We start from the raw sequence: 25,371 nt of genomic DNA on the forward strand, positions 1-25,371 counted from the left end.
TCTGAGAGTGAAATAAAGAAAACACTCCCATTTACCACTGCAACAAAAAATAAAATATCTAGGAATAAACCTACCTAAGGAGACAAAAGACCTGTATGCAGAAAACTATAAGACACTGATGAAAGAAATTAAAGATGATACAAATAGATGGAGAGATATACCATGTTCTTGGATTGGAAGAATCAACATTGTGAAAATGACTCTACTACCCAAAGCAATCTACAGATTCAATGCAATCCCTATCAAACCACCACTGGCATTTTTTACAGAACTAGAACAAAGAATTTCACAATTTGTATGGAAACACAAAAGACTCCGAATAGCGAAAGCAATCTTGAGAACGAAAAATGGAGCTGGAGGAACCAGGCTCCCTGACTTCAGACTATACTACAAGGCCACAGTAATCAAGATAGTATGGTACTGGCACAAAAACAGAAATATAGATCAATGGAACAGCATAGAAAGCCCAGAGATAAACCCACACACACATGGTCACCTTATCTTTGATAAAGGAGGCAAGAATATACAGTGGAGAAAAGACAGCCTCTTCAATAAGTGGTGCTGGGTAAACTGGACAGGTACATGTAAAAGTATGAAATTAGAACACTCCCTAATACCATACACAAAAATAAACTCAAAATGGGTTAAAGACCTAAATGTAAGGCCAGACACTATCAAACTCTTAGAGGAAAACATAGGCAGAACACTCTATGACATAAATCACAGCAAGATCCTTTTTGACCTACCTCCTAGAGAAATGGAAACAAAAATAAACAAATGGGACCTAATGAAACTTAAAAGCTTTTTGCACAGCAAAGGATATCATAAACTAGACCAAAAGACAACCCTCAGAATGGGAGAAAATATTTGCAAATGAAGCAACTGACAAAGGATAAATCTCCAAAATATACAAGCAGCTCATGCAGTTCAATATCAGAAAAACAAACAACCCAATACTAAAATGGGCAGAACTAAATAGACATTTCTCCAAAGAAGATATACAGATTGCCAACAAACACAGGAAAGGATGCTCAACATCATTAATCATTAGAGAAATGCAAATCAAAACTACACTGAGGTTATCACCTCACACCAGTCTGAATGGCCATCTTCAAAAAATCTACAAACAATAAATGCTAGAGAGGGTGTGGAGAAAAGGGAACCCTCTTGCACTGCTGGTGGGAATGTAAATTGATACAGCCACTATGGAGAACAGTATGGAGGTTCCTTAAAAAACTACAAATAGAACTACCATATGACCCAGCAGTCCTACTACTGGGCATATAACCCTGAGAAAACGATAATTCAAAAAGAGTCATGTACCAAAATGTTCATTGCAGCTCTATTTACAATAGCCAGGACATGTAAGCAATGTAAGTGTCCATCAACAGATGAATGGATAAAGAAGATGTTGCATATATATACAATGGAATATTACTCAGCCATAAAAAGAAATGAAACGGAATTATTTGTAATGAGGTGGATAGACCTGGAGTCTGTCATACAGAGTGAAGTAAGTCAGAAGGAGAAAAACAAATACCATACGCTAACACATGTATATGGAATCTAAGCAAAAAAAAATGTCATGAAGAGCCTAGGGGTAGGACGAGAATAAAACACAGACCTACTAGAGCATGCACTTGAGGATATGGGGAGGGGCAAGGGTAAGCTGTGATGAAGTGAGAGTGGCATGGGCATATAAACACTACCAAACGTACAGTGGATAGCTAGTGGGAAGCAGCCACATAGCACAGGGAGATCAGCTCAGTGCTTTGTGACCACCTAGAGGGGTGGGATAGGGAGGCTAGGAGGGAGGGAGATGCAAGAGGGAAGAGATATGGGAACATGTGTGTATGTATAACTGATTCACTTTGTTGTAAAGCAGAAACTAACACACCATTGTAAAACAGTTATACTCCAATAAAGATGTTTTACAAAAAATCTAGAAACAATAAATGCTGCAGAGAGTGTAGAGAAAAGGAAACACTCTTGCACTGTTGGTGGGAATGTAAACTGATACAGCCACTATGGAGAACAGTATGGAGGTTCCTTAAAAAAATACAAATAGGGCTTCCCTGGTTGCGCAGTGGTTGAGAATCCACCTGCCGATGCAGGGAACGAGGGTTCGTGTCCCAGTCCGGGAAGATCCCACATGCCGCGGAGCGGCTGGGCCCGTGAGCCATGGCCGCTGAGCTTGCGCGTCCATAGCCTGTGCTCCGCAATGGGAGAGGCCACAACAGTGAGAGACCCACGTACCACAAAAACAAACAAACAAACACACACAAAAAAACTACAAATAGAACTACCATACGACCCAGCAATCCTACTACTGGGCATATACCCTGAGAAAACCATAATTCAAAAAGAGTCATGTACCAAAATGTTCATTGCAGCTCTATTTACTACAGCCAGGACGTGGAAGCAACCTAAGTGTCCATCAGATAAAGAAGATGTGGCACATATATACAATGGAATATTACTCAGCCATAAAAAGAAACGAAACTGAGTTATTTGTAGTGAGGTGGATGGACCTGGAGTCTGTCATACAGGGTGAAGTAAGTCAGAAGGAGAAAAACAAATACCGTATGCTAACACATATATATGGAATCTAAGAAAAAAAAATGTCATGAAGAGCCTAGGGGTAGGACGGGAATAAAACACAGACCTACTAGAGCATGGACTTGAGGATATGGGGAGGGGGAAGGGTAAGCTGTGACGAAGTGAGAAAGTGGCATGGACATATATACACTACCAAATGTACGGTGGATAGCTAGTGGGAAGCAGCGGCATGACACAGGGAGATCATCTAGGTGGTTCGTGATCACCTAGAGGGGTGGGATAGGGAGGGTAGAAGGGAGGGAGATGCAAGAAGGAAGAGATATGCGAACATATGTATATGTATAACTGATTCACTTTTTTGTAAAGCAGAAACTAATACACCATTGTAAAGCAATTATACTCCAATAAAGATGTTAAAAAAAAAAAGAAGAAAGACAAAAAAAATAAAAAACTATATCAGAATGACAGAAAATTCCAACAGAAAGGAAATCACGTGAACAGGCACTTGACAAAATTTTAACATTTTAAAAAAAAGAGCTAGAGTTAGTTCATTGCTTTTACAACTATAATTTCAAAGTTTTGGTGATTCAAGAAATTTCAGCTGAAAGATCAAAAGCTCCACATTTCAATGAGTTCTTACATCTAAGTACTAGTAAACCTGTCTCAAACATGTTCTCTCATAATGTCGTACCTAAAGTCTATACTGCAATTCTATTTCAGGGTACTACATATAGTGACAATGATTTCATGCACCACTCTTTGTAACCATTAGTATTTTCTCTTGAGGAATTCAGATGCTCTCTTAAGTAATCATGCCCTTTTAGAAGCAATCAATTGCAATCAATTTTCTGTAATTGTCAGAAAAGCTCCTTTGATACAAGTGTAATAAGCATGTGAGTGGATTTCACAGCAAGACAAGATAATAAGACCACAAAGAAATTTCTATTCAATTGTGTATCAATATTTTCCCATGTTCGGCAATTTTTTAAATTGTCAAATCAGGCCTGAAGCATAGTACTGTTCTGCCCTCTAGTGACTGGCTAGGTTCTATTAACTACATGTGTTCTTTAATTGCTTTTTGAGCAATACTTAGGGTTTTTTTTTTTTAAATACATATGACAGTGCTTATTTATAACTGAATAGTGAACAAAGGGAACTGGTCAAATTTAAGATACAGAATGTGGTATGAACACTATGCAGGAAAGATAACACAATTTCTTCTCATAACGATGCTACACCTAAGTATTACAAACAAAAAAAAATTATATCATTTATTCCAATCTTTATTCACATTTTTATGTAGTTTATTTGGAAAGGCCAAAGAATTACATTCAGTTTCTTTGCTAAAAGTCTTGCAAATTTCACAACTATAAATCCTAAATTGGTTTAATTATATTATTTTGGAGTCTGAGGTATCAAGGTAAGTGGTACTACATATACCATACATAGATGAACAATTTTCTAATAATTATAACAGAGCCAAAATATGCTTAATACAAAACTATACTGAACATTATTTACCTTTAACTGTTTCAAGTGGCACTTTAGGATTCTTCTGAACCTCAGTGTTGTCTTTAAAAAACTGTCATTTTATATGTGGAAACATTAATCAAGGATGCCAGTTAAGACACAATTATTACACAGAGATTCACCATAGTATTTTGATGAAGGATACTTCTTTCCCTTAGTTTCTCTTGCCATAAACCTCTTGTAAGAAACCAATGCATCTCTAGAACAGAATTTCTACACTCACTAATCCTAAGCATCCTACTTCTGTGTCTACACACTTATGTTAAAAACAAAACTACATTTGTACACATGAATGTAAAGGGATACCTGAACATGTGAGGATAATGCACAGGCAGTATGGTGGTGTGGTTAGGAGCACAAACCCTGCAGCCAGACTGCCAGAGCTTGAATTCCAGCTCTGCCCCTATTAGCAGTATGACCTAGGGAAGATTACTTAATTGCTCTATGTTTCAATTTCCTCAGGTACAAAATGGGAGTAAAGAGAGACACCTACCAATAGTAATATTTCATATCTTCGTAAGTATTTGGGTTATACAGGTACATATATGAGACTATCAAAATCCAGAAAAAAAATATTTAAGATTTGTGTATTCCACTGAATGTAAATTTTAAATCAAAAGAAAAGACTTGTACATAAATACTGAGCTACAATCAATAATATACATGCTGAAGTAATTAGGGGATTTGCAGTGATGTCTTTACTTTTAAATGCATCAAAAAGAAATTGAGGGCTTCCCTGGTGGCGCAGTGGTTGAGAATCCGCCTGCCGATGCAGGGGACACGGGTTCGTGCCCCGGTCCGGGAAGATCCCACATGCCGCGGAGTGGCTGGGCCCGTGAGCCATGGCCACTGAGCCTGCGTGTCCGGAGCCTGTGCTCCCCAACGGGAGAGGCCACAGCAGTGAGAGGCCCACATACGACAAAAAGAAAAAAAAAAAAAAAAAGAAATTGAACTGATGATGGATGCACAGATTATAGGTATGTAATAAAATAAGGAGAGTAAAATGTTAATGGTTAAATCTAGGTGGTGAATATAAACGTATGCTATATGTTTGAAGTTTCAAAATAAAACGTTGAGGGGGAAATACATCTACCTTTCAAATAGTTGATGTGAAGATTAAATAAATAAGGGAATTAAATATATAGAAGAGAGCCTGACAATCAACAGTATAGAATGGCGATATGTTTAAGCAAATGAAACTATTCATCCCTAGTTGGAAAGAAAAGGTAAGAAAGTAATAAGGCATTGGGCTCCAATTGGGCTCTACTGGACCAAGTAGTTGCCATCAAGGTTGTTAAAGCTCAAATTTCAAATATTTACATCATTAACCTGCATGAGCCATGTAGAGAACATGGTCTTTGAAAGTCAGAAAGAGCTGATTTGAATCCTGGCTCTGTCTTCAATTACTCAAGAAGCTCAGACAATTTATTTAAATGTTCTGAGTCTCAGTTCTCTCATATATATAATATGAGAGTAATGATACCTACATCTAAGAGTCATTGTGAAGATTAGAAAAAAAATACAGACACACACACATACACACAGAAATTAGCACATGAAATGTAAATAATAACTACTGCAGTTCTTTAAAATTATAATCATTATTACTACTTAGGGTGAGTCTTTTATACCCTTACAACTATTCTCTGCAGATGGAAACAAAAGTGGCTATGTATCTGATTCTAGATATGCAGGTGGCCCTACTAATCCAAAGAGCTTTCTACAGGATCTTTATTTAAACAGTAGGCCTTTCTAGAAGTACCAGTGTACTTAGAGTAAAAGAAGAACTGACAATGACAGGGAATTCACTTATCCCTCTGTAATGCCAATTATAATAAATGTAAGTCCTATGGGTGAGGCATTTAGGAAGTATGTTTGCTGATGATATTTTAAAGAAAGTCACACTTAGTGTATGTGAGGAAATAATATTAGCATCTGGATAAGATCTGATTTGAACAGTCTTAGGTAACACATTTAAAGAAAAGAATATTAAAACCATATTTATAGAAGATGAGTTCTATGCTCCCAGGGAGTGGCTTTGAGTCATTATAGATTACTCCACGAAGACAGTGGCTCAACATAGTTTCAGCTAAAAATAGAAACAAGAAAGTGGAAATGAAAGGGGGAATATTGAAAACATATATGCAACTTGGCTTCTTCCTTGACTACTCTACAAAAACTGCTTCTCCAAATGTAAATCAAAACCACAATATCAGAATGGCTATCACCAAAAAGTCTACAAATAACAAATGTTGGCAAGGATATGGACAAAAAGGAACCCTGGTACACTGTTAGTGGGAGTGTAAATTGGTGCAGCCACTATAGAAAACAGTATGAAGGTTTCTCAAAAGACTAAAAATAGAACTACCATATGACCCAGCAATTCCACTCCTGAGTATACATCCCAAGAAAATAAAAACACTAATTCGAAAAGATATCTGCACCCCAATGTTCATAGCAGCATTATTTATAATAGCCAAGATATGAAAGCAACCTAAGTGTCCATCAACAGATGAATGAATAAAGAAGATGTGGTATATATGTGTGTATATATATATATATATATATATATGTGTGTGTGTGTGTGTGTGTGTACACACACACACACAATGGAATACTATTCAGCCATAAAAAAGAATGAAATGCTGCCATTTGTAACAACATGGATGGACATAGAAAGTATTATGCTTAGTGAAATAAGTCAGACAGGGAAAGATAAATATTGTATATTATCACGTATATGTGTAATCTAAAAAATAAAACAAATGAGTATAAATGAATATGACAAAACAGAAACATAATTATAAATACAGAGAACAAACTAGTGGTTACCACTGGTGAGAGGGAAAGGGGGAGGAGGGGCAAGGTAAGGGTAGGGGATTAAGAGGCACCAATATTATGTATAAAATAAACAAGCTACAAGAATATATTGTACAGCACAGGGAATGTAGCCAATATTTTAAGATAAATTCAAATGGAGTATAATGTATAAAATACTGAATCACTACGTTGTACAATATAATGTTGTAAATCAACTATACTTCAATTAAATGAATTCATTATTTTTAAAACTGCTTTCTCCAAAGGACCCATGGATCACCTAACCCAAACACCTTTTTTTTTAAAAAAAGATTTTTTTTTTGGATGTGGACCATTTTTTTTTAAGTCTTTATTGAATTTGTTACAATACTGTTTCTGTTTTATGTTTTGGTTTTTTGGCCACATGGCATGTGGGATCTTAGCTCCCCGACCAGGGATCAAACCTGCACCCCCTGCACTGGAAGGCAAAGTCTTAACCACTGGACCGCCAGGGAAGTCTCCCCAAACAACTTTTTTAAGCATTAAATGTCTCTATTTTTCTTGAAATCTCTTTCCCATCTTCCTTAGCACTATACTCTATTGCTCTTCCCACCAAAGACCTGATTGTTCTTCTTTCCTTTAGACGTGTTTTCAGAGGTTCTGTTTTCAGAACAGAGAGGTGTTTTCATAGGTAGGTGTTTTCAGAGGTGTTTCAGAGGTGTTTTCAGAGGTGTTTTCAGAGGTTCTGTCTTACCCATATTTTCTACTTTCACCAATTTTCAAAGTTTCAGCCCCACCCCTCTCTTAAGCTATACCCATCTTCAACCAGAATCTCTTCCAAACTCATATCAAATTCATAAACGCATCCTATACATAATCACATGGATATTCTCTGCATTTCAAATCCAATCCATCCCAAATTTCACCTTCCCCTCCCACAAATCAGTTTCTACTACTATCTCTCTACAGCTGGTAGTAGAATTATCTAAACATCTACACTTAAATTAAAAACCTACCTCTGACTTCCTTTTCAACACCCCCCCACCACTTCCTTCCCTCTTATGATTCCTTCTACATCCCCAACACAAGTTCAATCGGTTGCTAAATTCTACACATTAGTAGTTTGGTTCAAGCGATAAGACAGGATTTGTATTCTTTGAGAAACAGAGTGAAAGCTAAATTTACAATCACTAAAAACACAAAGAAACAGACACACACAGGCTAAATAGTAGTAGGCATCAGACATTTGAGAAAATCATTGAAGGAATCCTTAAAAGTGAGTATCCATTAATTTTTCCCTTGCAAAATGGGAGATTTATTTGATTTTGTGAGTTGGATACCTCAATCCAAAATATTTTAAGATACATCCAGACAGGGTATAACCTTCATAATGTCTCCCACGATGGTCCTATTTACAACTCTCAAATCCTATTAGAAAAACAAATTTCTTCTTACCTAGGATATGTATGCTAAAGCCCCCCAAACCAAACTTTCCAATGTCTACCTCTTTTCCCTTCCAATCCAGCCCATTTATATTGTCTACTCAAAAATTTTCAGTGGTTTATCTGCCTTTAAGAAAAAAAAGTAAACTCACGGTGAGTTTCAAGACCCTCCTACATCTAGCTCGCGACCAAAATTTCCCATTTTACCCTCCCAAACATCCCATCCAAATGGCAAAAGGGGTCTACAGGCATTCCTTGAAGATATTGTGGATTTGGATCCAGTCCACCTGAATACAGCAAATATCAACATAATAAAGCAAGTTGCACACATTTTTTGGTTTCCCAGTGAATATAAAAGTACATTTACACTATACTGTAGTCTATTAAGTGTGCAACAGCATTATGCCTAAAAAAATGTACATGCATTAATATTTTTTATTGCTAAAAAATGCTAACCATCATCTGAGCCTTCAACAAGTCATAAACTTTTTGTAATAATAACATCAAAGATCACTGACCACAGATCACTGTGATGAATACAACACTAATGGAAAAGTTTGAAATATTGCGAGAATTACAAAAATGTGACAAAGAGGCACAAAGTGAGCAAATGCTGTTGGAAAAAAATGATGCTGATAAACTTACTCGACATAGGGTTGTCTCGCCTTCAATTTGTAAAATATGCAATATCTGCAAAGCACAATAAAATGAGGTGTGCCTGTATTTGCCTTCTCCAGACTTCTGTATTTACTCCTCTGTGTAGTCTTCCCTGATATTCCTACCTGGGATTTTAGATCTTCCTCAGAACTCTTAATGAGGTTTATTTATCTACCTTTATTCTACCTAATTAGTTTGCCTTCTATTATCACATCGTGACCTTGACAGTGTCTAACAGTTTGCACATAGTAAACATTTATCAGATAAACAAATAGAGGAGCAGAAAGTATATTACTCTATCTTTAAATAAAACATTTTTCCAATGAGTTTACTATAGGGAGTTCAGGTTCTAAAAAGGAACACAAGAGCTGGAGAAAGAGTGCAAACACTCCTCACTCTTATAGGTGGGCCAGAAAGGTTTAGAATTTCAATATATAGTACACTAATAATTGAAAAAATATATAACTAAAGTCTATAAAATCCATAGCTGTTATGGTTAGAAAGTTCACATATTCGACTAGGAAATGCAAAATTGCTATAAAAAGATCACAAACACCTAATACATACATACTAACTTACAGAGCAGCTTTTTGAAGGAACCAAGGTATTTTCATAGACGGTCCTAAATTATCTTCAAAACCAGTTTAGATACACTAGAGATATTCAAAATTAATAAATAAAAGTTACTAGGGACAAAGGACAAAGGTGTACTGCTTCATGCTCATGTGCATAAAAATTATTAGAAATAAAAATACTTTCTTCTCTTGGATCAATTAATTGTGAAATGTTAAGTCAATGACCTAAAATGAAGGGAAATTTTGCTTTTCTAGTTATGGAAGAACAGAGTAAGTTCATGAGTTCACACAGCTGTTTAAAATTTTTTAAATTTTTTATAGTGATCAGGTTGAGATAATCAATATACAAAAATAGCTCTCATACTTTAAAATTCATTAAGAATTTATAATATAGTTCCTTGTTTTGTTAAAATAATTATAGTCTTTGAAGAAAATTGTATAATTATAAAACTGTACTATTATGCTTAAATAATTTACTTGAGTTGCTAATTTTGTTAATCCCAACAGTATGAGATGATAATATTCCTGAAATAACTATAATCCACTGAATGATAGATGACTTATGTCCTAATACTTTCATATATTTGAGCTTTGATTACGCTTTAACAAAATTGCAAAGTTAAATTGGGCAAAGTATAATTAAACTCAAACATCTATTATTATGATTGTATAGAAAGTATTTTAAGATATCTAACAATATAAAGAATAAATGTTATTCTTTCCTAATGGCTTAAAGCAAGCCAATCCTGTATTCTATAGACTTTTAATATAAGATGTGCAGTATAATGACATTTCCCTTGTTGTGAATAGAGACAATAACATGCTTGAAATTCCATTTCAAAGAACAGTTAAAATAGTAAAAAAAAAAGTCAAACTCCACTTTTGACCCACTGTCCATTGTGAGAACAAACATTTTCTTAGCAACCCTGACAATGTGCTGAGTTGGCAGTGTACCCTGCAGCACTTTTAATCCTCTTAAGAACCTCACATGGTCAGTATTCACCCCATTTCACAGATGAAGTTAAGTAACTTTCCCACAGCCCAATCAGTAAACAACTGAGTTAGATGTAGTCTTGTGTAGAGTCCATCTGACTCCACAGCCTATGCTTCTGAGATCAAATTACAGCTGAAAAAAGTGATTCATTTAAATTTGTCTTCTATAAGGAAATCTTTAAGTTTCTACCTATACCCATAGGAATCTCCAAAAAGCAACAGTGATCATTATGCAGTTGACAATCTAGAGGCAAGAATAAGAATGTTTATAAGCATTAGGAAGTAAAAGTTCTAAAATATTTTTCACAGGCACATTATAAACTCTAATGTATGGAACAGTTTATAATAATAGAAGTAATCGGTAAAAAAATTCTATGTCTTTGATGATTAGGTAAAAATTCATAAAAAAAGAGCATAACTGGGACAACTTTACCATCAACAAGATAGATTTATCTTATGTCCTCTAAAAAGTGAAACTCTCAGTGAATTATAAGGAAAAGCAACACCCATTATGCTAACAGGAAAAACTAAACTTTCGAACTTGAAAACTATCATTGCTTTAAGTATTCATTTCACCAAATGACCTGAAAGATGAGCTGTATGCGTCATCAAATGGCAGGACAAAAATGACTGCTATAGGAAGAGGTTTGGTATTTAAATAGGATTGACAGTGGCTGCTGATTTCAAACTTTTCTCTATTTTGTCTTTATATAATACACCCATTTGATGACATGGTAACTTTAACAAAGCTGAAAACATAGCAGATATTCAAAAACAATATTAAGGGCAGGGTTCAGAGTTTCAATACGTGTCCATCCAGGTGCTGCCTGGATAGATAGATGGACATATCCTCCTCTGCACATGGATACATCTCACATTCTGTAGGTTTCACTCTCTCTAATCTTCTAATTAGTGTGGCAAAACTAAGAATGCTTGGGACACTGTTCACCACATAAATGGTATCTTCTTATTATTTAAGCCTTATTCAGAAGACAGTTCCTCCCCATCTAGCTGGCTCTTTCAAGAAACCTGTACACTGTATGTGCCTATGATGACTCAACACCTTAAAACATTACATTCCTGAAGAGGAATACTTCTGCCTCAAAGAGATGCTTGGTAGTAAATGACTTTACAATAAAAGTTAAGGAAACACTGAAATAATTAGATAACTCATCTATTTTTTAAGAACAGTAATATAACCATGGCAGAGGCAGAGCAAATGCAAATTAAGCAAATTATAAAAGTCTGTAAAACCAAAACACAATGCTCTTCTCTAACATATTTATAGATCAATTTGAATATAGAAATATCCTAAAAATAACACCCCTAAGAATAAAACATCTAAATGTGGACTTTAGTCAACCTTTCGGTCACATATTAACTGAATCCAGGTACCATATAGCATCTCTTTTGGCCCAGTCTGAACCAATCTGCCTTCCTTAAATCTCAGAACCTTAACAGGCACTCCACTCACAGGACCACTGATGGAGTGTTAGGGAAGTACGTGGCAGAAGGCTTACAACTCTTAATAAACCCCTGCTGACTCAATGTACACTATAAATGAGCCAACAGCTACCCAGAAATTTTTTGCTGCTCATTTTAAGTTCTTTTCTTTTTAATTTTTAAAATGAATTTATTTATTTTTGGCTGTGGATCTTCTTTGCTGCGCACAGGCTTTATCTAGTTCGGTGAGCAGGAGCTACTCTTGGTTGCAGTGCGCGGGCTTCTCATTGCGCTGGCATCTCTTGCTGCAAAGCACAGGCTCTAGGCACACGGGCTTCAGTAGTTGTGTCATGCGGGCTCAGTAGTTGTGGTGCACAGGCTCTAGAGTGCCGGCTCAGTAGTTGTGGCACACAGGCTTAGTTCCTCTGCAGCATGTGGGATCTTCCCAGACCAGGGCTCGAACCCATGTCCCCTGCACTGGCAGGCAAATTCTTAACCACTGCACCACCAGGGAAGTCCCTCATTTTAAGTTCTTAAGCTTACTAACATTTATTGATTATAGGACTAACTGCAACTTAAAGGCACAGAAAGATGTATTTTTAAGGAACACTCCCCTCCCTGAACTCAGACTGGGAAGAACAACTATCTCCAGGTAGACCTGGGGATGTTTATTAACATAAATGTCAATGGAATACATGATTAATAAATGTGAACTCCTGTATTACCAATTCACCAAATGTTCACTAAACAAGTTCCACATGCCAGACACTGTTTCTACGTTTGGAGTATACAGCCATCAACAAACTAGACTCTCTAATGTAAACTTAAGTCTCTTGGCTTCTTCAAGAGGTTATCTGAAAAAAATTACATGTATATACTACTATACATTTACACATATCTGTGTATGTACAGAATATCCAGTAAATGCAGTACATATTTTACATTAAAATGTATGGAAATTCTGACTGAAATGGTATGAGAAATTTTACCCCATTTGATTTATTTCTTTTCCTGGAGAAACACAATTCTCTGTAATAGAGATCAGAGGGAATATGGACTTCAGTATAAAAATAATTTATCCATCACCTTTCATAGTAGTAATACTGGATGAAGTGGTTATGTCTGACTTTATTTGTACTGTCCTTAACTAGTAAATTCAATATCAGTAGACTGATCCTACTGTCTACAGAAGAAATATATTGCTAAAGTTTATCATATACAAGGCTTGAGTTTTAGTCATTCTGTAAATAGCTTTAGAGGGAAACTGAAATCAAAAGCAGATAAGGAGATTGGTTCAAGACAGTGGGAGTAGAAGGACGTGTACTCATTCCATCTTGCGAGAGCACTGGAATCACAACTAACTGCTGAACAGTCATCAACAGGAAGACACTGGAACTCACCAAAAAAGATACCCCACATCCAAAGACAAAGGACAAGCCACAGTGAGACGGTAGAAGGGGCACAATCACAATAAAATCAAATCCCATAACTGCTGGGTGGATGACTCAGAAATTGGAGAACAATTATACCACAGAAGTCCACCCACTGGAGTGACAGTTCTGAGTCCCACGGCAGGCTTCGCAAATGGGGGTCCGGGAACGGGAGAAGGAATTCCTAGAGAATCAGACTTTGAAGACTAGTGGGATTTCACTGCAGGACTTCGACAGGACTGGGGAAAACAGAGACTCCACTCTTGGAGGGCACACACAAAGTAGTGTGCACATCAGGACCCAGGGGAAGGAGCAGTGACCCCAGGGGAGACTGAACCAGACCTACCTGCTCGTGTTGGAGGGTCTCCTGCAGAGGCGGGTGGTGGCTGTGGCACACCACAGGGACAAGGACACTGGCAGCAGATGTTCCGGGAAATACTCCTTGGCATAAGCTCTCCCAGAGTCTGCCACTAGCCCCACCAAAAAGCCTATAGCATCCTGTGCTGGGTTGCCTCAGGCCAAACAACCAACAGGGAGGGAACTCAGCCCCACCCATCAGCAGACGAGAAGATTAAAGTTTTACTGAGCTCAGTCCACCAGAGCAACACCCAACTCTACCCACCATCACTCCTTCTCATCAGAAAGCTTGCACAAACCTCTTAAATAGCCTCATCCACCAGAGGGCAGACAGTAGAACCAAGAAGAACTACAGTCCTGCAGCCTGTGGAACGAAAACCACATTCACAGAAAGACAGATAAAATGAAAAGGCAGACTGCTATGTACAGATGAAGGAGCAAGATAAAACCCAGAAAAACAATTAAATGAAGTGGAGATAGGCAACCATCCAGAAAAAGAATTCATAATAATAGTGAAGATGATCCAGGACTTCAGAAAGAAAATGGAGGCAAAGATCAAAAGACGCAAGAAATGTTTAACAAACACCTAGAAGAATTAAAGAACAAATAAACAGAGACGAACAATACAATAACTAAAATGAAAAATACACTAGAAGGATTCAATAGCAGAATAACTGAGGCAGAAGAATGGATAACTGACCTGGAGGACAGAATGGTGGAATTCACTGCTATGGAACAATACTAAAAGACCTCTGGGACAATATTAAATGCAACTACATTCGGATTATAGGGGTCCCAGAAGGAGAAGAGAGAAAGGACCCAAGAAAATATTTGATGAGATTATAGTCGAAAACTTCCCTAACATGGGAAAGGAAATAACCACCCAAATCCAGGAAGTGCTGAGTCCCAGGCAGGATAAACCCAAGGAGAAACACCGAGAAACATAGTAATCAAACTGACAAAAATTAAAGGCAGAGAAAAACTATTAAAAGCAACAAGGGAAAAATGACAAACAACATGCAAGGGAACTCCCATAAGGTTAACAGCTGATTTCTCAGCAGAATCTCTACAAGCCATAAGGGAGTGGCACAATATATTTAAAGTGGTGAAAGGGAAGAACCTACAACCAAGACTACTCTACCTAGCAAGGATCTCATTCAGATTAGACAGAGAAATCAAAAGCTTTACAGACAAGCAAAAGCCAAGTGAATTCAGCACCACCAAACCAGCTCTACAATTAATGCTAAAGGAACTTCTCTAAGTGGGAAACACAAGAGAAGGAAAGGACCTACAAAAGCAAACTCAAAACACTTAAGAAAATGGTAATAGGAACACACATATGGATAATTACTTTAAATGTAAATGAATTAAATGCTCCATCCAAAAGACACAAACTGGCTGAATGGATACAAAAGTAAGACCCATATATATGTTGTCTACAGGAGACCAACTTCAGACCTAGGGACACACACAGACTGAAAGTAAAGGGATGCAAAAAGATATTCCATGCAAATGGAAATCAAAAGGATGCTGGAGTAGCAATACTCGTGACAGATGAAATAGACTTGAAAATAAAGAATGTTACAAGAGACAAGGAAGGACACTACATAATGATTAAGGGACCAATCCAAGAAGAAGATATAACAATTATAAATAAATATGCACCCAACATAGGAGCACCTACAAACATAAGACAAATGCTAACAGCTATAAAAGAGGAAATCGACAGTAACACAATAATAGTGGGGGACTTTAACACCTCACACCAATGGACAGATCATTCAGACAGAAAATTAATAAGGAAATACAAGCTTTAAATGACACAATACACCAGATAGATTTAATTGATATTTATAGGACATTCCATCCAAAAACAGCACATTACACTTTCTTCTCAAGTACACACGGAACATTCTCCAGGATAGATCATATCTTGGATCACAACTCAAGCCTCAGTAAATTTAAGAAAATTGAAATCATATCAAGCATCTTTTCTGACCACAATATATAAATTAGAAATAAATTACAGGTAAAAAACATCACAAACACATGGAGGCTAAAAATACGTTACTAAATAACCAAGAGATCACTGAAGAAATCAAAGAGGAAATGAAAAAATACCTAGAGACAAATGACAACGAAAACACGATGATCCAAAACCTATGGGATACAGCAAAACCAGTTCTAAGAAGGAAGTTTATAGCAATACAATACTACCTCAAGAAACAAGAAAAATCTCAAACAATTTAACGTTACACCTAAAGAAACTAGAGAAAGAAGAACAAACAAAACCCAAAGTTAGTAGAAGGAAAGAAATCATAAAGATTGGAGCAGAAATAGACGAAATAAAAACAAAGGAAACAATAGCAAAGATGAATAAAACTAAAAGCCAGTTCTCTGAGAAGATAAACAAAATTGATAAACCTTTAGCCAGACTCATCAAGAAAGGAGGGAGAGGACTCAAATCAATAAAATTAGAAATGAAAACGGAGAAGTTACAATAGACACCACAGAAATACAAAGCATCATTAAGAGACTACTACAAGCAACTCATTGCCAATAAAATGGACAACCTGGAAGAAATGGACAGTTTTAGAAAAGTATAACCTTCCAAGACTGAACCAGGAAGAAATAGAAAATATGAACAGACCAATCACAAGTAATGAAACTGAAACTGTGATTAAAACTCTTCCAACAAACAAAAGTCCAGGACCAGAAGGCTTCACAGGCGAACTCTATCAAACATTTAGAGAAAAGTTAACACCCAACCTCTCAAACTCTTCCAAAATACTGCAGAGGAAGGAACACCCCCAAACTCATTCTACAAGGCCACTGTCACCCTGATACCAAAACCAGACACTACAATAAAAGAAAATTACACCCTAATATCACTGATGAATATAGATGCAAAAATCCTCAACAAAATACAAGCAAACAATATCCAACAACACATTAAACGGATCATACACCATGATCAAATGAGATTTATCCCAGGGATGCAAGGATTCTTCAATATATGCAAATCAATCAATGTGATACACCATATTAACAAATTGAAGAAGAAAAACCATATGATCATCTCAATAGATGCAGAAAAAGCTTTTGACAAAATTCAACAACCATTTATGTAAAAACTCTCCAGAAAGTGGGCATAGAGGGAAACTACCTCAGCATAATAAAGGTCATATACGACAAACCCACAGCCAACATCAATGGTGAAAAACTGAAAGCATTTCCTCTAAGATCAGGAACAAGACAAGGATGTCCATTCTCACCACTATTATTCAACATAGTTTTGAAAGTTCTAGTCACGACAATCAGAGAAGAAAAAGAAATAAAAGGAATACAAATTGGAAAAGAAGTAAAACTGTCACTGTTTGCAGGTGACATGATACTATATATAGATAATCCTAAAGATGCCACCAGAAAACTACTAGAGCTCATCAATGAATTTGGTAAAGTTGCAAGATACAAAATTAATACACAGAATTCTCTTGCATTCCTATACACTAACAATGAAAGATCAGAAAGAGAAATTAAGGAAACAATCCCATTCACCAGTGCAACAAAAAGAATAAAATATCTAGGAATAAACCTACCTAAGGAGGTAAAAGACCTGTATTCAGAAAACTATAAGACACTGATGACAAAAATTAAAGATGACACAAACAGATGGAGAGATATACCATGTTCTTGGATTGGAAGAATCAATATTGTGAAAATGACTACACTACCCAAAGCCATCTACAGATTCAATGCAGTCCCTATCAAATTACCAATGACATTTTCTACAGAAGTAGAACAAAAAAAATTCAAAATTTGTAAGGAGACATAAAAGACCCCTGATAGCCAAAGCAGTCTTAAGGGAAAAAAAACGAGCTAGAGGAATCAGACTCCCTGACTTCAGACTATACTACAAAGCTACAGTAATCAAGACAATATGGTACTGGCACAAAAACAGAAATATAGATCAATGGAACAGGATAGAAAGCCCAGAGATAAACCCACGCACCTATGGTCAACTAATCTATGACAAAGGAGGCAAGGATATACAATGGAGAAAAGATAGTCTCTTCAATAAATGGTGCTGGGAAAACTGGACAGCTACTTGTAAAAGAATGAAATTGGAACACTCCCTAACACCATACACAAAAATAAACTCAAAATGGATTAGAGGGCTTCCCTGGTGGCGCACTGGTTGAGAGTCCGCCTGCCGATGCAGGGGACACGGGTTCGTGTCCCGGTCTGGGAAGATCCCACATGCCGCGGAGTGGCTGGGCCTGTGAGCCGTGGCCGCTGAGCCTGCGCGTCCGGAGCCTGTGCTCCTCAAGGGAGAGGCCACAACAGTGAGAGGCCCGCGTACCGCCAAAAAAAAAAAAAAAATGGATTAGAGACCTAAATGTAAGACTGGACACTATAAAATTCTTAGAGGAAAACATAGGAAGAACACTCTGACATAAATCACAGCAAGATCTTTTTTGATCCACCTCCTAGAGTAATGGAAAGAAAAACAAAAATAAACAAATGGGACCTAATGAAACTTCAAAGCTTTTGTACAGCAAAGGAAATTATAAACAAGATGAAAAGACAACCCTCAGAATGGGAGAAAATATTTGCAAACGAATCAATGGACAAAGGATTAATCTCCAAAATATATAAACAGCTCATGCAGCTCAATATTAAAAAAACAAACAACCCAATCCAAAAATGGGCAGAAGACCTAAATAGACATTTCTCCATAGAAAACATACAGATGGCCAAGAAGCATATGAAAAGCTGCTCAACATCACTAATTATTAGCGAAATGCAAATCAAAACTACAATGAAGTATCACCACACACCAGTTAGAATGGGCATCATCAGAAAATCTACAAACAACATATGCTGGAGAGGGTGTGGAGAAAAGGGGACCCTCTTGCAATGTTGGTGGGAATGTAAATTGATACAGCCACTATGGAGAACAGTATGGAGGTTCCTTAAAAAACTAAAGATAGAATTACCATATGACCCAGCAATCCCACCATCTACTGGGCATATACCCAGAGAATACCATAATTCAAAAAGACACATGCACCCCAATGTTCAATGCAGCACTATTTACAATAGCCAGGTCATGGAAGCAACCTAAATGCCCATCGACAAACAAATCGATAAAGAAGATGTGATACATATATACAATGGAATATTACTCAGCCATAAAAAGGAACAACATTGGGTCATTTGCAGAGATGTGGATGGACCTAGAGACTGTCATACAGAGTGAAGTAAGTCAAAAAGAGAAAAACAAATATCGTATATTAACACATATATGTGGAATCTAGAAAAATGGTATAGATGAACAGGTTTGCAAGGCAGAAATAGAGACACAGACGTAGAGAACAAAAGGATGGACAACAAAGGGGGAAAGTGGGGGGGATGAAATGGAAGGTTAGGCTTGACATATATACACTAATATGTGTAAAATAGATAACTATTAAGAACCTGCTGTATAAAAAAATAAAATAAAATTCAAAAAAAGGTAGATAAATGAGTTAAAATAATTTTCAACTAATTAAACTGTCATCCACAAAATTAGATCAGTGCTCAAGAGCTTATCCTTTAGTCTATAAACACAAAAGATGAGAAAAAAAATTACAAATAAATTTAAAGTTATTTTTATACATAGGTACATGTCTCAAAGGTTTGTTTCCTTTGGAGTATGTTTTGTTTTTATAAAGGCATCAAATCACCAGAAACTGAAATTATTCCAGTGACACGAACACACATATTAGAAAAAATTTAAAGATAAAACGAAGAGTTAAGCTGAGCCTACATCGATGCTATTACCCATCACTAATCCCAAACACCCATCAACTGACTTACCTAATAGAAAAAGTTCCTATTACGTAGTAGAAAGAAGTACTATACATATGTTCAAAGAATTGCACTTAGACTATCATGCTTGAGAAATATAATGATTACCTAACTCAAGAGCTGATATCAGAGGAAAAAAGGGAAAGAAAGGAGGAAGAAAAAAGTGGATAAAAAAAGAGAGAGAGGGAGGCAGGAAAATAAACAGGTAGAATAGCAGATTTAGGACTCCATGGCTTCTGCTGGCTTTATTTCAAACAAACAATCTCTTCTTTCTGTTTTCCAGAATCTTTAAGAGTATGCCATTTCCCTGTTGAATTCACAACTGATTCACAAAGTAAAAGAATATAGCCTTGAAAAAATGTGAATTGGCTTGATTATAGTAAGCAGAAACAGATACAACTCAAAAGAGTAATCGTCTTATTCCTCAACCTAATTTTCAAATACATTCCATTCCTAGATAACAATGAATACACATGGAATACACATGTAAAAATCGATTTTTACAATGATGTAATTCCTCCATCATACAAAACACTCTAATTTTCAAGTTCTTAGATTTGATCCCTTCACTTGAAAGACACTTTTTCATGCACAGTGACTTCAAAGTGGAAGAAATATGAATTCAGTAATTTCAAATGTCTCCCATCTCAAAGATCCAAAGATATTTTTAGTCTTAGATGACTATAATAAACAAGGTTTTCTTGTTTATAGATTAAATAACATAGAAAGTTGTTTGGTTTTTTTAACTTTCACGTCACTCTTTGGCACAGAAAAACAATTATCTCTGGGATGAACTGAACTGGTTGCCCTCAAATTCATATGATGAAACCTCAAAACCCAGTGTGATTATATTTGGAGATAGACCCTAGAAGTAGGTAGAAGTTAAGTAAGGTCATTAGGGTGGGGCCATTATCTGATAGAACGGGTGTCCTTTTAAGAAGGGGAAGAAACCAGAGCACACTTTCTACACACACACACACACACACACACACACACAAAAAAAAAAAAAGGTCATGTGAGGACACAGCAAGAAGGCAACTGTCCATAAGCCAGGAAGAGAAACCACACCAGAGACAGAATTTGTCAGCATCTTTATCATGGACTTTTAGCCTCCAGAACTGTTAAAAAATATCTGCTGTTTAAGCCACCCAGTCTGTGGTATTTTGTTATGGCAGCCCAAGCAGACTATATAATCTTTAAAAATTAAAAGATTCTATTTTTGAAATAGTGTTACTCTGTCAATAATCCAGCTGAGACGACTTCCCTGGTGGTCCAGTGGTTAAGACTCTGCACTCCCAGTGTAGACGGCCCGGGTTTGATCCCTGGTCAGGGAACTAGATCCCACATGCATGCCGCAACTATGAGTTCTCGTGCCGCAACCAAGAGTCTGCATGCCGCAACTAAAAGATACTGTATGCGCCAACAAAGATTCCCAAGTGCCGCAACTAAGACCCGGCGCAGCCAAATAAACAAACACACAAAAAAATCCAGCTGAATATGTAACTGACAGTTGTTGCAACAATGATTCGTTTATGAAGAGAAGTGCCTGGAGCAATGTGAAGAATAATTCACTCCAAAATTATTTATATATGTGTGTGTTGTTCTACATTTAATTGTCATTTGGAAATAGCATAAAGCTTTGAACCCCTAAGAGATATCCTCTGTTGTCCTGATTTTGAGTGCAAGGGGACAATGCCAACAGAGAAGTCCTCAAAGGAATCTAAATAATCTCACCCTCACTGGAAAACAGCAGCATAAAAATCTTGAAATAGAAATGTTGATTCTTTTGAAACCAAACAGCATTTGCTCTACATGGTGAAGAAAATTTCTGTGGCACTGTCTCTCGTTCTTGTACCTTGTGCATTGAGATTATATAAAATTTGATTTCTTTGATGCTGACCTCATTAATATCCAGAGTCAAGGCCATATATCCACCTTTGGCAATCACTCTGTCCTTAGGATTTCTATGTTCTCAGTGGCAAGAAGTGATTTATTAGATCGTAGGGTGACTAGTATTTCTACAGGATTCACCCTTTCAGTGGAAACTGTAGAATATATAGGCTCTTATGCATTTAGGACAATTTGTTAAAACTCGAAGTATGTGTGTGTAAATATAAATATGCAAACATAGTTTAGATATACATACACTGTAATAAAGGTACATTATAGTGCATTCAAGATTATTGAACTATGATCACATTTTTCTTAACTACCATTTCTTGACTGCATCCCATGTGCCAGGCAGTGTATCAACACTCAACATAATTCCCTTATTTGATTAACAGAATTCCACAAGGTAGAGATCATTATCCGATATTAAGATGAGAAAACAAAATTTCAGAGAGGCTATATAAACACCCAAATTCTTTCCAATTTAAAAGTTCCAGAACTACGGTTTATGCCTAAGTTTCTCTGAATCCACAGATGTCTAAGAATGTTCCTTTTCCCCAGTCTTAAAGAACTATGAACTATCAAACAAAGCACTGTTTATATACTCCTTGATATTTAAATCATCTTAGTCCACACAGGTCTGGTAGCAATGTTTTATAAAACCTGTGGGATTAATCAAATCAACATTGGTTGAGTTCATAATGCCTAGCAATTTTCTAGAAAACTTAGGAGAGAATAATGCAATCACTGTATAGTGAATACGACCTCGAGTGAAGCACATCAGAAAACCCATGGGATTCAATTGTTAACCACCTTATAGTATCTGCATTTTTTCTCTCTAGAATGATTCCTTAAATTGATCTTAAGTAGAGGCATTTGGTTACCACTACATGGTAAAATTATTGTATTACTACTGGAAAAAACAGAGTACCCATTTTCTCATGCTCTTCCTCTATATCAAATTAGATAACATCTGTCAAAAGTTCTTAGGGCTTCCCTAGTGGCACAGTGGCTGAGAGTCCGCCTGCCGATGCAGGGGACACGGGTTTGTGCCCCGGTCCGGGAAGATCCCACATGCCGCGGAGCAGCTGGGCCCGTGAGCCATGGCCGCTGAGCCTGCGCGTCCGGAGCCTGTGCTCCGCAACGGGAGAGGCCACAACAGTGACAGGCCCGCGTACCGAAAAAAAAGAAAAAGTTCTTAACTTAGTAAACATAGGTAAGAAGTTATTATGAGAATCATTATTTCCCTTCTTTAACTCTGTATGCAAACCATAGAGGGTCCAGTCTGCAGCAACTTTCATTCATTTTAAAAAAACTTATAAAACAATAAGGTAAGTAAGTTTAGTATAGACTGTATTTCCATTTATTGCATAGTGGAAAAGTGATAATGTTCAAAACTTAATGAAACTCTTGAATTGTAGCAACTCCTCATTCCTTAAAATTTGTCACAGGGTTTCAAAACTCAGTGTGTTCCATGTAACTACAGGAGGATTCATTGTCAAATAACTTTCCATGTTAAACAGATTCATTTACTACAGGACTTCCTGGAAGCTTAACATACTAGGTGCATTCTGTCTGTCTAGAAGAACCCTAGACAGGATTATGCAGATATTATACTTAAAATATGCATTATGCCTCCCTATCAGCCTTCCCCTACCCCACCCCTCTTAAAAGGCCACTCCTATCCTAGGACATGAGTTGGCCATGTGACATGCTTTAGCCAATGAAATATAAGAGGTAGTGACATATACCACCTCTCAGCAGCAGTTTAAAGAGCCCAGATTCCGCCATCATTCCTTTCTCCTTCTGCCACAAGACTTAAGCATCCCAGAGAGGCTGTCCTTCAGCTTTGGTCCAGGAATGAAGAGGATATGGAGCAGAGTGGCAGCAGATTCATCAAGAACATGAACATGAGCGAGAAAGAAACTTTTACTGCCTATAAACCACTAAGACTTGGGGACTCTCTGGATAATTAAACAAAATTTTGCCTAAGCTAACTAAAATAGCATGTTTCCCAGATTTACTGAACCCCGGCATCATTCTGCTCTGTAACATTTTCCAAAATTTGTTTCCTAAATTACTCCCGATTTTGTATGGCAATTTTCTGTTAGTTAATACTGTATTTAAGATGAATATATAATTATGCTAGAAGTATAAAGTCTCAGTCTTCTTAAATTTTATCAGCATTTTTTGTCAATTTCTGCTTACAGTCAATAAAAGTATTGTATTAAAATAATCTGATTAACATTTAGAGATCATAGATGAGATGGCTAGTCAAGACTGCCAACAACTACTGATTAATGATTTAGTTTTCTGACTCGGTAATATAAAAGGTCCTGCTTTACTTTCTATATATGTATTCATATTCAGAAAACTAAGAATACTGCCACAAATTTAATTTTCTTTGTATCTCACTATACTCAACTGCCTTTAGGATTAGTAATCGAGAACATATTTGACATTTCAGTATAGGTATTCAAATATTCTGTAGTCTATTCTGCTGACCCAGTAAAACCATAATCAACTGTATCCTAACTGGCATTTGTAAATCCAGAATTTATATTTCTAGCTTCATTGTGCCTTAAAGGATAGCACAGAAAGGAGGAAAAATAACTAAATCCCAATCTTCTCACTGGCAGTAAGATTTTGGTGTTGTTTCAATATCCTAGTAAACACACAAGCTAAAAAAATGGCATTTATTTTTACAATGTGTACAACCCTACACTGCAACATTCAGAAGAATGGTTCAGAGGCCTTATATTTACATTCATATCATAAAAGCAACATTCAGTCATATACTTACTAAAACAAAAAAGGTAGACACAGATATTCTAGACGGACCTAATAAGCTATCAAAAATACTTAAGAACAGAAAAGATTTAAGATTTTGATGAATAAAAAAATTGAAAAATAAGTTCATGTCCTAAAAATTGCAACTAAACAATATTTACTATTTCTGTTAATTTTAATTTATATTAAATTCCTTGGTCTTATAAATCATCAGTTCACCATAAAGTATTCAAACATCAGTAAAGCAATCACACACTTTCATTCCCAGACTGAGAAAACGCTATGCATTTAAGTAATCATGACCAAAATTAATCTTAAAATATTCCAGTTTTGAATATAACTTATATACAAGAGGACAGAATTATAGGATCTGTGAGTTTCAAAGTCTGATATAATTTGCCACATGTATATATTTTAAAATCTCAACTTTTTCAGGCAATACAAAAAAAGGCTTTGGGGGAACAGACCAATGTAATATTTATTTAGGTATGTGTTTTCTAGATAATTAGGACTTCAATAAATGTACTTTTCACCAACAGCCCATTACTGTGGAGAAACAAACCAGAGATTCTGAAATAGTTAATTTTTTAAAATTCATGATTTTAAAGGAAAATTTAACTTACTTGATGATAGAGATTAAAGTGTCACTTAAAAAATACTAATAAAATTGACCAAAAAAATACACAATTATCACTCTTCCCTGATCAATATGGAAGGTGAATCCATCTGACAGGAAAAAGTTGAGACCAGCTCTGTTACCACTTAGCTCCTGACTGTTTCACTGCTTCCAGGTAAGTAAGTAAGATGAACCTGCAGGGCTGCTCTTACCGGTCAAGTCAAGACTTTCCATTGTGATTTCAATGGAACATCAGAACTTCCAGCTTCTGTGATGCAGCAGAATTCTGTGAAGGACCCATAGCAAAGTGATTAAAATGGTGAGCCAGGAAGCCCTTTCAAACAAAGCTGACACTTATTCTCCTTTAGCAAAATAATCCCTAAATAAGATGAATTAACAGCCAGGCAATCAAAATCAGGAAAATTATTAAACATCCC

At 36.4% G+C, this 25,371-nt stretch overlaps 1 protein-coding gene across 16 annotated transcripts in view; it reads right to left on the reverse strand.

Moving 5' to 3' along the window:
* BBX (BBX high mobility group box domain containing) overlaps positions 1–25,371 on the reverse strand; it is a 292,190-nt gene that overhangs the window by 147,149 nt on the left and 119,670 nt on the right. For 10 of the 16 annotated variants that reach the window (XM_067034713.1, XM_067034712.1, XM_059065491.2 and 7 more), the window contains one exon: positions 25,147–25,220. The exons of 5 other annotated variants lie outside the window; for them this stretch is intronic. The gene's annotated coding sequence lies outside the window, so the exon portion shown is untranslated. Of the gene's footprint in view, positions 1–23,279; positions 23,376–25,146; positions 25,221–25,371 lie in introns of those variants that run through there. One more of the 16 variants, XM_067034709.1, reaches the window with a different exon arrangement.

This window comes from Kogia breviceps, chromosome 5 (assembly GCF_026419965.1).
Source record: "Kogia breviceps isolate mKogBre1 chromosome 5, mKogBre1 haplotype 1, whole genome shotgun sequence".
NCBI classification, from domain to species: domain Eukaryota; kingdom Metazoa; phylum Chordata; class Mammalia; order Artiodactyla; family Physeteridae; genus Kogia; species Kogia breviceps.